At 40.2% G+C, this 16,436-nt stretch overlaps 1 protein-coding gene across 1 annotated transcript in view; it reads left to right on the top strand.

The window, feature by feature from the left end:
* SRBD1 (S1 RNA binding domain 1) overlaps nt 1-16,436 on the top strand; it is a 227,048-nt gene that overhangs the window by 134,406 nt on the left and 76,206 nt on the right. The gene's annotated exons all lie outside the window — the stretch shown is intronic.

Here is a 16,436-nt window from a genome sequence, read left to right as displayed (position 1 = left end):
CCTCGTGGAGGCTGCTCTCTGGCAGTCTTCTGAGCCTTCCCAGCTGTACTCTACACCTAGCACTTCGGCTTCAATGCATAACGCACCCTCAGCATCGGGCAAGGGTATTGCTCCGGCACGGAGAGGGAATTCAGCCCCTTGCCGAGGCAGGACCAGTGCGATTGGGCACCTGAGGCTGGGCCGACCTCTGTGATGCAGCCTTGGCAACACGGCCAGTGGCCAGCACAGTGGCCTTACTGGAGTGTGTGGGACATGCTTCTGATGCCAATGCCCCCTTTGCACCATTTGTTGACTGCCTCCTCAGAGCAGCAGCTGACGGCACTGGTGACACCCAGGCTCAGTGGGCAAAGTGCACTCAGAGGTCGGGATAGAGGAATGAGTGTCCACCCCAAAACTCCCTTCCCCTCAGGCGATGTTGCTCAGGGGCCTCCCCTGATAGTCCAGCTCTCATCCTCATCCCCAGACGAGGTGGAGGCATGGCCCTTGAGTGCCAGCCTGCCGGATGACTTCAAAGAGCACCAGGCCCTGCTTTGACTGGTGACCAAGAACTTGGGCCTGGAGGTAGAGGAGATGGCTGAACAGGCAGACACCATGTTCAGTGTGCTCTCAGCATCTACCCCTGCCCGTGTTGCACTATGAGTGCATGTTGGGGTCTTAAAAATAGCTGAGACCCTCTGGCAAACCCCATCATCCATCCCTCCCATCTCCAAGAGTAATTTGTCGCAGTCAAGGGGTTCGAGTACTTATATACCCACCTGCCTCCAAGCTCGTTGGCCATCTCTGCGACCAATGAAAAGAACAAACGGGTACAGAAGTTCAACCACCAAAAATAAAGAGGCCAAGAGGCTGGACCTTTTTGGGAGGAAGGTTTATTCAACGGCCAGCCTTCAGTTCCAGTTGGTGAGCTACCAGGCTCTGTTGTTCAGCTACAACTTCAACTTATGGGATTCCCTCCGTAAGTTGAAAGAGTCCCTGCCTCAGGACTTGGCCCAGGAGTTCGGTACCTGATGGAGGAGGGTACTGCAGCAGCGAGGTGCTCCCTCCAAATGGTGTGGGATGTGGCCAACTTGGCGGCAAGGGTGGTTGCATTGGTGGTGGTCACGAGGCTCAGCTCTTGGCTTGTCCCTGGAAAGGCAGGCCTCAATTCAAGATCTCTTGTCTGATGGGAATGGTCTCTTTGCAGAGTAGACTGATGCAAGGCTACATGTCCTAAAGTACACTTGGGCCACCCCTTGCTCACTGGATCTGCATACTCTACAATCGGCGAGGAAGCAGTTCCAGCTGCTGCCAAGGCCTCGACAGGGATCTGCAAGAAGAAGGAATAGAGACACAAGCTTTCTTCAGGTTTTAAAAAAATGTTTAGGAACAGCTTAGTTAAAGGTAGGCTATGTGAAGCTTATGAGATGTTCAAGGATAGAACACTCCATGCCTCCCCAAATGGATTCTTCCTCCTTCCTCCTCCCCCCCCGCATGGAGAAGAGTTGCATTGTGTAGTATATAAAGTTGATTTATTACACTAGCAGTCGTTAGACTATTACCTGGGCCCTTGCCTCCCCAGGCCACCCCCTTGCCTCTTAGTGGGTATGTCTACATTGCAAGAAAACACCTGTGGCTGCCCTGTGTCAGCTGATATGGGTTCATGGGGCTCTGGCTGCAGGGCTATAAAATTGCAGTGTAGATTCTCAGGCTGTGGGACCCTCCCCGTTGTGGAGTCCGAGAGCCCGCGCTCCAGCCCGAGACAGATGTCTACACAGCAGTTTTATAACTCAGCAGCCCGAGCCCCAGGAGCCTGAGTCAGCTGACACAGGGCAGCTGCAGGTGTTTTATTGCAGAGAAGCCATACCCAATGTGGCTCTCCCCTTCCTGTATGCTAATTTACTCCTTTGTGACTAATTCCTTCAATGGCCATGCACAGTGTGTAAACACCATGTCAGGGTAGAGATGGACTGCACAGTGAACATGGAAACGTCTTGTTGTTTGTAAATGATGCCACCAATAATTTGTCCCTACTCCAAAACGTCTCCAAATTACTATTGTTACGGAAAGGCACCTGTCACCACCAAGACCAACGATTAATAAATATTTGGAGTTAATAAAAAAAAACAAAAATTAGGAAAATGTTCCAGAAGGAAAATTCCTCGTTTTTTAAACTCTCTTGATCTCCAAAACACACCTGATTTTTCTGATGCTTTCAAGAAAAAATGGCGTCCTGTGAAATATCAGGCAATTTGCCTTAGTTTTGATAAAGCTAGTGGGTCAAAAGCAGGTGTGTTAATAGATGACTAGCTTCAATGTTAATTATGTAGAGAATTGCATCTCTCTATAATATATAGAAATCGCTTCACCCACCCATTAAAATGCAGCCATCTCTGCTTTGAAAAGCAGCACTTCTTCTACAGTCCCCAGGAATGCTACATGTCAGTTTAGGCTAAAAAGTGAAGAATATTGATTGTATCCACTTGAAACTGCAGTGGGATATCAAGGTTTATGGAAGTCAGTGCCCTAAATACTTGTTTATAAATGTGAGAATACAGCCTTTTAAAATCTAACTGACTCTTTTCTTGAGGTTTTTTTTTTTTTTAAATCTATGATATATTTCCCTACACTATGCAAACAAAGACATGGACAACATTAGCATTAAATGGCTAACTTTCAAGAGAACCACAGCATAATATAAGCGTCGTATTGAAAAAGAATCAGAGTATCTGATAAAACTACATTTGCTACTTTTTCCCTCTGAATGCATCTTCCTCTTGTGATCTTGGATTTCTTTCGTTTGGTATTGGTGGACATCTGATAATATGGTGTCAAAGATAACTTTTTTTTAATTGTTATGTTACATCATGTTAGGTTTTCTGAATACAAAATAGAGTTTAGTACATTAAAAGAAGCTGACAGCTGCATGATGAAGTGTGACATTTATAGTTAAGATAAAACGTACTGCAGACATATTATGTGAGATAGCTGTGATCTTAACACAGTTTGCCACTTTAACATTTCTCTCAATACAAAGTAGATAGCAGTGGTAATTTTTTTGAAATACAGGGAGTAGACCTGTGTCTGCCCATGAGCTATATGAATGTAAAAAATATAAAATAGTGCATTTTAAAGGAGAATTCACTTTCACATCTTGTGTTTTATTAAGCACACTGATGGTATTGCTAAACAACCACTGCTTGTCTAAATTTATCTTTATTCTCACTCAGTTCTGACTTCCCACTTAAAAATGTAACACAGCTATCCTTACTGAAAATGTTTATTATTCATTTCTTATAAATGAATAAATGGATAAGTGTTCACTTAGCCAAAACACTACTACATTTGGCATTAATTGGCAATCTCAATAAGTGGGTCAAGAACTGAATTCTTGTTCTATCGGCCTTTGAACTTGTTGTTAAGATTATTAAGAACGTCGTGGCGAAGCTCTTTTGGTGTGGGATTTGGCTTGAGCATGATAGAAAATGAGCTATTATCTCTTCCAGTAGCCTCATATCCATCCAGAACAAGGGGTTGATGTGTGCCAAAATAGATCTCTGCAACCTGCACAGAAGAGGGTTGTGGGTAAATGAGGATATATGCTATACCCACCTCGGGGAGTTTATTCGGCTCTGTGGGGGTCCATAGGCAGATAAATGGTATCAAAAACTGCTAACAAGCCTAAAATGATCAGCATGGACTCCATTGCTGGAATCACTTGCTGAAGTGATCTGGTCTGTGCTACCACCAGTATGCAGAAGCCAGGCCATTTTATTGACTGTGGGGTTTGTTTGTTTGTTTGTTTTTTTTGTCAGGGAACACAGGCAGTGTAGGGTCTTTTCTCTTCTCGTTCCTGGCTGATATGGTAAGTTTTAATAAGGGCATGTTGACTGAATCTCAGACTTGACAGGATGGAGGCGATCGTGGTGGGTTGGATGAAACATCTTGAGGGTATGATACGCCTCCTGTCTTTCCTCAGTATTGAATGGGTTCACATACCCTTTCATCAAGGTGTTTGCAATGTAGCGATACTTCTGGATCCCTGAAATGTCAGATGCATTTTATAGTCAAATCACCTGTTTTCACGGTGATTGTGAGTGTACTTCCTGTGTCTTTATTAGTTATTTATTCTCTTATGACCTTCAGAGTGGATTACTGAAATGCACTCCGTATGGGATTAACCTTGGGGGACACTTGGAAGCTAAACCTGAATGTTACTGTGTGTTTTCCTAGAAGAACTACAGATGCCATATTACATCAATTTTCTGAGAAACCGTACTGGTTTCTTTCTTGTTTCTGGGTGTAATTTAGGTTGTTGACCCTGATCCACTGCTCTCTTCGTGGTTTAGGTCCTGGTTACCTGGGAGCCTGCCTCTCTGACCATGTACTGCTATTGCAACTAAAGGCATCTGAGGTTTTCTATCTGACCATCTCTAGATTTCAGTGTCTGGGGCTGGAGGTACAGCAACCTCAGAGGAGGGCTCTTGGCTCTGGAACTTCCTGTTTCCGTTAGCCCATTAAAGTCAGAGTCTGTTGACCTTTAGGGCACCATGTAAGATCCATCTCACGTCTTTGATTTTGGCCTGAGGGGCTGATTTATAAAAGCGATAGATCATTTAACGAGGGATGGACATCTCCACTGTTGACACTGACCATCAACTATTCTTTTGTTTGTGCATAAATAATACCATGTGATTGCACAGTGTCTCTGGTTTAACCCATTTTACACTTTTTACTATCTTCCAGTGCAATAATTTTTCTGCACAATCTGGAGTTCAGAAATGTGACTTGCATACTCCTTAGGCAAACCCCTAACCAAGCTTTCAAAATGGTGTCATCTCTTATAGTAGGTTTCCTTTGAATTTTATGGCTGGAATGGGCAGCTAAGCTTCGTGTTCTGGTAGTACTACTTAAAACCTGGTAAACTTCAAAATCAATAACACATAACACATCTACATCATGAAGTAGTGGCACATCAAGATGGCATACAAACTCAGTTTGTCGTTTTACTTTGTTATGAAGTACAACTATTTGGCTTACTGTGAAACAGGGATTTGTCTAGTTCCTGGACCGTTGAAAATCTTGTTAGCTACACACCACCCGGCATTGATTTTTTTGGTGGTGGTTGTTTGGGGTGGGGGCACTGAGGAGAGGATGTATATTATGATTGTCACAGATAAAAATGTCTATGCTGAGTGGTCCCTGGCTGGCTGTGTAATATAGAAAGCAGTTGATCAAGTAGAATATTTGTTTCAGCTACTGTGCTTAACCAAAGGGGGGGAAACCCTGATGAAATTAACGTTTTATAATAACTTTAAGAAACAACAGTGCTGCTGAGTCCTGGAGATAAATTGTGGCATGAAGGTTGAGAGAGAGAGAATTGCTGCTGTGAAGTAAGATTATGTAGCAGCTCTGATTGTGTGTTGGGGAACGGTAATGCTAATTTAGGAATGCTTCAATTTCAGGATATTACATTTCATTTGAAGTTTTTATCGTACTGATAAAATGTCTTTCTTTGCAATCACTTTACTTCCTGATTTCTTAACAACTTAAAATCAAAATAAAGAATGTGGTGTGCTCCATTGCACCAATTTATGCAAGTAATATAGACAAGCCATAGTATGAAGATTTCTTTAGACATGGGTAGGATAGGAAAGGGCACTTACCGTTTACAGACAAGGACATCTATACTACCCCCTGTCAGAAGATATCACCATACTAACGCTTGTCTGTACTACTTAGTGTGGTGAAGCACTAAGTTAATGTTACGCTTAGTACAATGAAAAACTTTTTAATGTTGTATTTACCTGCTTAAGCAAGATCAGTGCATTTTGATTTCCATATTACAGTGCATAAAAGAAACACCCATCTTTGTCTCAGCCTGTCAGGGCTTGGGATCCTGTGTTTGACTTCATAGTTGTGTCTCCCAGTTAGCAGGAGAGTGAGCTGCCAATATGTAAATAAGCTAAAGTTACATTTTGCACAGGCATTCCATACCAAGAGGGTGAAAATGTGTGTTGTATTCTATTTGCAGATATGATATTGAAAAGGCACTGCTTTAAAGAATGATTTCTGAGGATAAAGAGTGTCTCGGAGAGCAAAAGGTCAGCTAACGCAGCTTGGCTTAGCATTGTCAAATCCCATCTGCTTGTCTTCTCTCCACAGGGCAGAATACATTGGATTATTGTACGCTCAAAGTTCAGCAAACCATTTGCACTTTCCCTTGCAAGAGAAAACCTTATAGGCTTGTTGGGACTTTGAGACTGTCATGCTACAGGGGCTAGTACCCTTGGGTGCTGTTAAAGATAGAGATGTACAGTTCAGAGCTGTCATAGTGCCCAACAAATAGAAGGTAAAGATAGGAGACAATATAATTTCTTCTGACTTTATCTTGAGGAAAGTAAAACCTTTTGATGCTTAGATGTGTGGGACATAGTGCCTTGATGTCTACTTGAGCTAATTTCTTCATTTTCTTAAAAGAGCACCACTCCCCTTCGGCTTCTGAAAAGAGGTCATTTTTCAAAAACTTTATCATACAAAAGTCTTATGGTTAAACCTTCCACAATGCTTTAGAGTCTGTAAATAGCAATGGTGGCTCACAGAGAGCAGGTGTGAGTTACACAGGTTTAGAGACATAGAATAAGGGGAAATCAACTGTATATATTATAAACTATTTTGACTTAAGTACACAGCATCAGCTGTTTTTGGAGCGTATGAAAGTAATTATAATGCAGAACAAAATAAAATTGTATTGTATTGCCTCTTGCATGCAAACTATATTATCAAGAAGATTTATAGAGTTTAATAATCCACTTGATTATAGTAGAGTTGGAGAAAATACATGATATCTTTTTCCATCTGAAATTTGACATAAGTTGGAGGGTCTTTGGGCAGGGAGGTTCAAGAAAGCTGCTCCTGATGTCAGGAATTCCACACTGTAGAGGGACACAGAGGCGATCCAATTTAGATGAGCAGAGGCGGAAGGTAAGGAGGTAGAGCTGCAGGTCCCTAGCATTAGCTGAAGCATGGCTGTTGGAGGTTTATATAAATAAAATTGAACTTGATTCTGCAGTGAGTGGGAATCCTAAGAATTATACCTATAATGCACACACATTCTACTTCAATACTGAGCAATATGATAGTGTTTGTTTGAAATGCCCTACAGTATTTTCATTATATGAAAAGCTTGTAGGAATATAAGGGTTTTTTTAATTGCTGTTGAATGGCTTTGTGCTTTTTAGTGGGAATGACCAGTTGAGACAATATGACAAATGGATTCATTTGATCTGCAACTTTAGATACAGAGTGTTTGTCAGTCTTTACTTCCTTGTCACTGTGGATGAAATCCCATATTGTTGGGTTTTGTGCAGGCATGGTTGTGTGTGAAAGGAGATGGCAATAATTCCCAAGGTTCCAGGCATGGCTGTAGGGCTCCAGTATAACCCCCCCACCCCCACCCCAAGGTTTGCACTGGCATTATTAGCCTTTGAGCAGAGGACCTTAGCTGTTTTGAGCAGCATAGTCAGGAGCCCACTTGTATGTCAGCCTGTCTGTTCTGCCCATGCTGCCTCCATAGCCTCACCACTGGACTTAAAAGAGCAGGGCCCTGCACCATTCTGCCTGGGCTAGGTGAATATTGCCTTGTCTGCTTGTTGTTTGGCTCAGCATTTCCATCAATGCGAGATATTTCTGTATGTTCCTCTCATCAGCAACATGCCATGTTGTTGTAGGCTAACCTTTGTGGCTGAATGGACACCTATATATATTTTTTTAATGGTATGGTGCTCAGGTTTAACTTAAAGTACCTGTCTTCTACCTTGTTGGCATTTGTTTCGGAGCATGCCTACGCGTTTCTCATATCCCTGAGTGACTCAGAATTTAGTAGGCCACTTCCACTGGCCCTTTCCTTTTGGGCTGTGTTTTTCATGGGATAATCCCATCACACCCTTCAGTCATCTGGGAATGCTGGAAATGGCCTTCTGCAAAAGTGCAACGTTACTGCAGACTGTTGCAAAACAAGCTTCCACTAGTGTGAAGGAATCAAGGAAGTAGCATCCTTCCCTTCCTGCACATACCTCTCCCCCTGGAGGCTCTCTCTCTCATTTCTGTGATGTTTCCAGCCCTTGCCAGCTGAATGAGCAATAGAGGCAAGGCTACTCTTGAACTTGGGTTTTGTATGTGGCAGTGTGCTATACTATTCACTGAACCCTCAAGACTACTTACTGTTTCTTAATATATAGCATAAGACACTCTGGTCACCTGGAAAAGATTAATATTTTATTGTTGACATCAGCTAATAACTTTCTTAAATACACAACATTATGAAAATTTTACTTTTTAGTTATAATGGTAATAAATTAATGCTGGCGTGATGCAATTAAAATTAATGCCAGTTTAATTGTAAAATATACACTGGCAATTTTTTTCTTTTAAGTTGCCTGTTTGAACAGATGAGGGAAGAAAAACGTTTTTGAATTAGCACCATCTAATGAGACTCTTCAAGGAATGAGTAACAGTCAGTCATGTCAGGCTTCAATTAAAAAAAAACCCAGCCAATGCTGTTTCATCCCCATCTCACCCTGAATAAAAATGGTGATATCTTATAAAATATCAATTCAGAAATGCGTAATACTCAGGCAGAGGAAGTTTGTTTATTGAATGTCTATTTCTGAGTAAAATGTTACTTTCCAATAAGTCCTATTTTATTTTTCACTCTTAACTTGTGTAAGGATTTATTGTTTTTTATATATAAACTATATGTAAGCATTTTTTTAAAAATTTTTTTTCATTCATGATGTCTTTAGAGATTTCTGTATTGTGTTAGAAGATTGTCATTCATTATTTCATTAATCTTAAGAAAATAATAGGTTATCAGTTTGATGGAGTTAAAACTAAACTAAAATATAACTTTTTAAAACAAAAACCTGCCAGCTTGCCACCAAAGAATTTTGGATGAGATACAGCTGTTACATATTTAAAGTTACATATTTAAAACCCACTGAGAATATATATTAGAATTCAAAACTGTGTCACAAATCCTGGCCTACTTGGAAAGAATGCTTAATGAAAAGACTACTGTACATTTTACTGTATCCCTTACTAAGAGGGTGAAATTCAGGTCAACAGGATAGAAAGCTTCTAGGACTCAGGAAACCTGCAAAATCGATCACTGAGTAAACATTATTGCAGATCCTTATGAAGAGTAACTGATCTTGAACATAATAATAAGCTTTATAAAAAAGATTTAAATATGTTAGAATGTTCCTATACCTATCATTGGGTGATATATTGGTAGTAATTACTGATGAAATTGCTGGTTGGTCTTTTAATTATCTTAGTATCTTTTAAATTGAGTTCACATTTAAAATTTTAATCTAGGTTTAAAACTAAGAAAGTTGATTTATTTTTATTTTTTTGGTTACTTGGATGTTTTTGTAGTAGCATGTTTCACCAAGAACAAAATACTGAGGTTTTAAAATAAAAATACAGAATGTTCTAATTTATGACAAAATTTAAGTTGAAAACAATCATAGCCTAATAGTTTGTGGTTGCCATACATTTATTGATATAGGCACTTCTAAAAACCCATTGCCTTTGCATCTGGAAGCCTCATATTCTATAACAACTTAAACAAATGTTCCCACTCATAGAGGATGGCCAAATCATCATAGTTATTGCCTGGGACACATTTTTAGCCCTATATAAAGACACATGTTTAAAGGAATGTAATCAACCTAAAACTCCCATTTCTGGCTGAAAATGTTTTATTTCTTATTATTACAAGCAATGCTTATGGTCACTGAAAATGAAAGAAATCAGAGAGAAATATTTTTCTCCCTCTCGCAGTTTGTGTTCTCTTAGTGTATTTGGCAGTACTCTGTGTACAGTCAGTTTCATGGCTTCCCCATCTATAGTCAGTCAGTTTCCCTGTTGTCTGTGTGGATCTTGCACAGCAACTCAGGAAAGAAAATAATAAAAACCACAAAATAAGTAAAACCACAAAAATTGGCAAGTAGGTACAGAGGCAGGTATACTGGCCATGAAACTTCTTTTAGTTGTTTTTCTTTTGAAATTGACTAGATTCTTGTTGGTGTGCCTTTAAACAGGGTGCATTTATGCCACTCCTTGTATGCCATCATATTCTAATTCTGGCTGGCAACGAGGGGAGGCAGGTAGCATAATTAAGGGCCCTCAGTGAAGAATGTCCCACCACTGACTTTTCTTGGACCTGACAGCTGAAACATCCCAGTCACTGTTAACTGCCATAATGGAAAAATATAGCTTTCTTCTACTCTCAGAGCCAAATCCTTCAATTTTCACTCAATAGAGGTTTTTCCTGAAATACTTGAAGATTTGGCTGAGCAGTAGGAAGTGAAAGTTATCACATTTCTGATCTATGGGAACAATACATATTGCTTGCGATGGCAAATATTAGCAAAAAGGAAGTTTTAGGGAATGTGAGGCCTGGATAAAAGAAGTTAAAACATTGCCTTTAATTTGGTCTAAAGATGGGAATTGTCAGAAGGTGAACTCTCCTCGTGTGTCTTTGTGTAACTGGATGATAAAGGATTATTTTAATGCCTTGTGGACCTAGAGGTGAGGTGATACGATTAGCCTGAGTTGTGCAAGCAACTACTGTGCAAGCTTTTTCCCCACAGCATTGTCAGTGCACCTCAGTGGAGACTGGCAAAAATGCTAAACTATGTGGTGGGTGAGTCACGTCAAATATCCAGTATGTAGTGGATTGAGACCATGAGACTGTTGTTACATCACCATCTTGCAAAGTGCTATAAGATATCTGAATAATAAGATAGCATTTCAACATCTATATCTTCTCTGTATCTTATCTCAGACTTTCAGAGGTGAAAAGGATGTACGTTAAACCCAGTGTGCAACCTAGCCCCTCTTCTCCCCTTAAGCTCTTAAATTTTATATTGCTTTCCTGCATGGCAGCAGAATATATTACTGTAAGTTCAAATGTTGCAATGAATATTTTATTCATAACTGGCAACTTTGAAGACGTCTTGCATCAGCCTGTATTCAGTTCGCGTGATTATATTTTCTGATGAATGAAAAACAGCGCAATGTTGAAGTTACAATGCTATTTAAAATCAAAGAGTAAAAAGGTTTCATGTTTTATTTCAAAAAGTTTTCTTCACATAGTTTTACTTCAGTTAGACCAGTGGTTCCCAAAGTTTAACAACCCGTGAACCCCTTTCACTAAAATTTCAAGTCTCTTGAACCCCTCTCCTAAAAATGAATATTTCCATGGATTTTCTCCCTTACCTCAGCATAAATGATAAAAGCAGTGATCTTGGAAATATAAAATTTGTTTTTATGACATGCTTGTTTATTATTATTTATCATTACAGTATTTTTATTACATTATGCAAACAGCAACAGTCTTCCAAGATCTCCCTTTTGTCGCTTGTATCACTTCTGATTAAGCCTGTTATAAGACAAGGCTCCTATCAGAGGTGCCAGTAGAAAAAAGGAGTGCGGGGGCACCTCCAGAAAAGTTGGGGGGCCCACAGAAAAAAGGGGAGGGATCCGTGTGGGGGGGGTATACTGATGCAGGGATGGCATGTGATACTTGTCGCTCCCCCATACTGGCGCCTCTGGCTCCTATGTTTCATCAAGGAGTTTCAGATGGGAAACAGCATCAAGGTATTTAAGAAGCCAACTCAAAGAGTTCCTCCTACACAAGCATTCAGGTCTTGAGCACTCCAGGCAAACAATGCAGGTTACAACAAAGCTTAAACTTGTTCTTCATAATAATTTAAAAACAACCTAGCAGCCTATTTAATTTTAAAAACAGCAAAAAATATCTACTTCCCTTTCCATTTTGTAAAAGAAGTCGTGAAGTTTAAATCTCCTCAGTGTGACAGATATGCTTGCTTTGATCTGCTTAGCTCTTGGAAGTCCCCAAGGCTCCAGGCTGCTGGCTTCGTGCTGCCCAGGGTCCCTATGGACAGCTCTGTCTGCCATTAGGGAATTTTTTCCCAAGAACCCCCCATAACATTTCATGAACCCCCAGGGGTTCACGAACCCCAGTTTGGGAACCACTGAGTTAGACTAATGTATTTTAACAATGGTATTTCAAATCTCCTGTTTGACCTGGCTGACATTTTAAGAGAAAATTGATTTATTTTATTTTATTTTGCTGCATGTCCATCAGAGAGTGTCATTTATATTTTCTGAGCAAAAATGAAATATCCTTTAGTAACTTCAGATATGGAGAATGAGGTGCCATATAAGTGTTCTAAAAATGCATGGTTTTTATTCACTCCTAGAATGCACACGTAAAACCGCTTCATCATTGCTGGTAATTAAACTATACTGCTTCATATTTTTTTAAAATAAAGTTTGTGATTTGCTTTTGAATGGGGAATGAGACTCCCCTCCCCCAACTGCTTCTGTTTTACCTTCTGTGGCCCTGGTGGTCCATATGGGCAGACCTTGCACCCATGGAAAGCCCTGTTGACTTTGCAGAGTCCGCACGTGTGGATTGGATTGCAGGATTGGGGCCTTAAATTGCTGCCCCCCTTAAAGGATCAGTGTCATGGAAATCCATTACTCTGACATCTGTATATAGACACTTTAGACACAATTCTTGTGTTTGGGTAGGAGAGTCAGTACATGCCACGTGAGGGTGTGGGTCTTCATACACTTTTCATAGTATACCTTCTATTTTATTTCTCAGTTAGAAAAATTCTGGGGAAGAGCTGAGGCTTTTCTCATGGAGATTTTCACAATTCTATGCTATTGTGGCATTAGGCGTTGTGTCCTCTCCATTTTCTTCTTCAGGCTGTATAATCTATTCGTTGGTCTTTGTCCTCCACTTTTCCCATGATTCCCACAAAGGCCCCAATCCAGGAAAACACTTAAGCATCTATGTAACTTTTAAGCATGTGAATAGTTTCTTTGATTCCCATGTATGGATGTGCTTAAGTGCTTTGTTGGATCAGGGCCTACCTCCAGGGCAGAAACCCTGCAGAGACATGCTAGTACTATTATCAGCCAAGCTTTTATAAAAATGAAGATTCCAAGATTTATAAAATGAGGTTAAAATTGGGTCCTGGGACAAATTTTAAAAAAACTCTTGTCCTTCCTCTAGCTGCGACTATCCTGTGTCCATTTGTTTATTTTATATAGGTATAATTAGATGGATGATAGACCGTGGCAAATTTTTGCTCTCAGATTATTTGCTCTCTAAAAGCACACTCATGCAAATTTATTCCATATTGATTAGTTTTTCTGTGGTTGGGAAACACTTATATTGAACAGTTGTATAGAAATTGAGCGGTCTTCCTTAAACTTGACGTGTTGAAAGACTTACACTATATCGATGTGTGTACACAATAGTATAAAATAGTTAAAAGTAAATCTTTTCTATTTTGCAACAAAGTCATTTTGATTTTTGTTATTTTTAGTTTTTATGCTCCGGTGAAGCTCTACTAACTTTAAAGCCTGTTAGTGATCTGTATGTAGCACAGGCACTTCAATTGGTAATTATATGAGTGATTATTATAGGAAAGCATTTCTGTTGTAATCTAGAGCACTTGCACTGATTAACCTTTTGTGATTTTGACAAGAGCCTTTGAATTCATATGTGAGAGTCTTTGAATTCACAAATTCTGGGGTAGAGAAGCAGGCAGATCAGATGTCACCAGTACTGAGCTTTCTAAGTCTACCCTGGAAGCTGCCATTTTCAGCTTATGTTAAAACTATAATAATAAAGGATGTGAAAAGTATTACATGACCGAGCAGTGAACTTAATGTTAACTGTACATCTTATTTTTTATCAAAGGGCGGGTGATACAAATCTTTGAAAGTGAAGTACCTGATGCACATTCAGTTGGTATATTTTGTGTCTGTGGTTTTGAGGAGTCTTCCATAAAAGGGAAACAAGTAGGCATTAAGTTTGCTATATTGGCTTTAAGCATCATTGTGTAATAAAGTTCTTTTCAGAAACTTCATGAATTATTTGTCAGCCTACAATAATGGTAGTTGCCATTTAAAGATGTGTGTAAAATTTTTTGTGCTCCTGTAAACTGTTAATTTGAACATTCACATAATTCACTGTTTTTCTATTATGCCAGTAAATGTACCATTGGAGAAAAAAGATATTAATGACCCAAATATAATTTTAAGCCATAGCTCTTGGAGTGTGCCCAGATCAGCTGTGGACAGCTTCTGGGGTGGCTTATAAAAGACCCCAGCCTTCTCCTGTCCTGCCTTCCTTCTCCTCTTTTTACATCCACAGCAGGTGAAGCACCCACAGCCTCTCCGAGGGCTGTCCTTCAAACCCTCTGCCATGTGATACCGCAGCTGAAATCTACTCTTGTACCGTTTTCCCACCACCCCCTTTGATCTTTGCTTCAATCACCAGTCTTCCTCCTCCTCCTCCTCCTTCCTGTGTCTATCAGGCTCTTTCTGTTCATTCATCTTCTCTTCCCTCCCTTCCTACCCTGTTACCCCACCACCCTGACCCTCATCCACCAAAAAGAGACCACGGATTTTATCCTGACCATTTGCTTGTATCTCTTCCCCCCTCCCCCCACCCGCCCCCGCCTTTTGTTTCTTTGTCTGTTTAGTTTGTCACCTCTTTGGGACAAGAAGTATCGATTTCTATGTATTTGTACAGTGCTTAGCAGAATAACCAGCTGTCCCCAATTGGGGCCCTGAGACCCCATCTGAGTAAAAATAACAGTCATTACATTATAACAAATTCGTTAATTTGTCATAAAAACAAAAACCCTAGTTTGAAAATATTTTCTAGGTTTATATTATTACAATCTTTTTGGTTTCACGATGGAAAACAAAATATATTTGCTTCCTTATGGCAAGTACGCTACAGGATTTATTTATAACCACAAATCAGGACTGATTCTCTAGTGCATTAAACTGCTTTGTGCTGTGCTGGTGGTGCAGCTTAATACCAGCTTACCTGGCTCCTGAAGGGTCTACTTTGCATCGAGCGAATCTTTGGTTGTTGTGACTACTATATGACCCACCTCTTGGCTGTTGGCACAGGGAGAGTGTCCGGAGCCTCCCGGTGACCCTGTGATCCCTGACTGTCAGACCAGCCTCTTGGTGGGGATGGAGGGAAAGGTGCTAGTCACCATTGTAAATTCAGCCTTCATGGCCTGTAGAGGGCTTCAGATGCAGACAGGCCTGGTTACTGATCACTGCACATGACTGGCTGATACCCATTTAACTAACATGCTGAGTCCTACTAGGCAATTCTGTTCAGCCTTTCATTTCTTCAAATTCTCTGTGTATTATGGTTGGCCCCCTGATGAATTATTTTGATATTTTATCAGGAGGTGCTTTGCTGTATCTGACTGGCTCATTGTCTGGTTCTGCATAGTGTACTATCAGGAACCATGGGGTTTAGTCTTGAGAAGGAATTTTGTGCTGGTAACCCACCCAATTCCAGCCTCCCATAGGTAGGTTTTCCCTACATGCATATTTCTGCCATTCTTGAAGGCCCGGATCTGCACTTTGATATCCATGGAACATCTTGCATCTTGGTATTCCACGTCACGATTTCTGTAGCTAGGCAGGGACAACTTACCAACAAGGGATAGTACAGGGGAGCAGCTAAATCAAGCAACCTATCTCCTCTGAGCAGTCATGCTGGGGAGAAGAGGGAGCTTACACATTTTAACATCATCGGGCTAGAATTTTCTGTTTGCTGTGGATGTGAGGGAGCAATGCCTGTTTAGTTAGCCCAAGAGTCAGATTTTGCAAGTAGATGCCAACCCTGAGAGCTCAGTATGCGAGGGGCTGGCTTCAACAACAACTCTTAGGTTCCAGCAATGGACCGGGTGTCCAGGTTACATATGGATAGAGGTTGAGTTTGGTAAGATCTTCCTGGGTACAATTAGTTATTTCATAAAAGTGGCAGCCAGTTTTGTCCTCTGTATATCTCTTTGATTTTTGCAGCCTGGCATTCTCAATCAAGAATCTGTACTAAATCAAATTAACTGACATGCTAGGTAAAATTTTCGAGAGCACCAAAGTTCCAGGTTAAGCCTAATCTAATTGAAAGTCAGTGGGGCTTGGACTGTTAAGTGACTTAGGCTCTTTTGAAAATACTCTGGGTGGTTTTTAGGTTGACAGTTGCTGTATAAACTTATCCTGATACTGATACCCAGTACATTTTCAAAGTGATCATTTAGAATTTAATTAATAGATAATTCAACTTCAGATGTACAGAGTACAATGAGACTTTTATGTTGTGGAGAACTAATGTAACGAATCAGAGTTAAATTTTCACTTTATGAGAAATATCTACAAACATCAATAATGTCATTTAAATTTCTACAACTCAGATTCAGAAGAAATTTCAGAATTTAGTTACAGAAAACGTCATAGTCTCATTTTTAGTATGAAATCATTGTAACATAAAAATAAACTTTTCATCTGTATATGTAATTATCTCAGACTAATTG

The sequence above is a fragment of the Lepidochelys kempii genome, chromosome 3 (genome assembly GCF_965140265.1).
Source record: "Lepidochelys kempii isolate rLepKem1 chromosome 3, rLepKem1.hap2, whole genome shotgun sequence".
Taxonomy (NCBI): domain Eukaryota; kingdom Metazoa; phylum Chordata; order Testudines; family Cheloniidae; genus Lepidochelys; species Lepidochelys kempii.
Note: the sequence above shows the minus strand (reverse complement) of the source record. Positions and strands in the feature narration are given on the sequence as shown.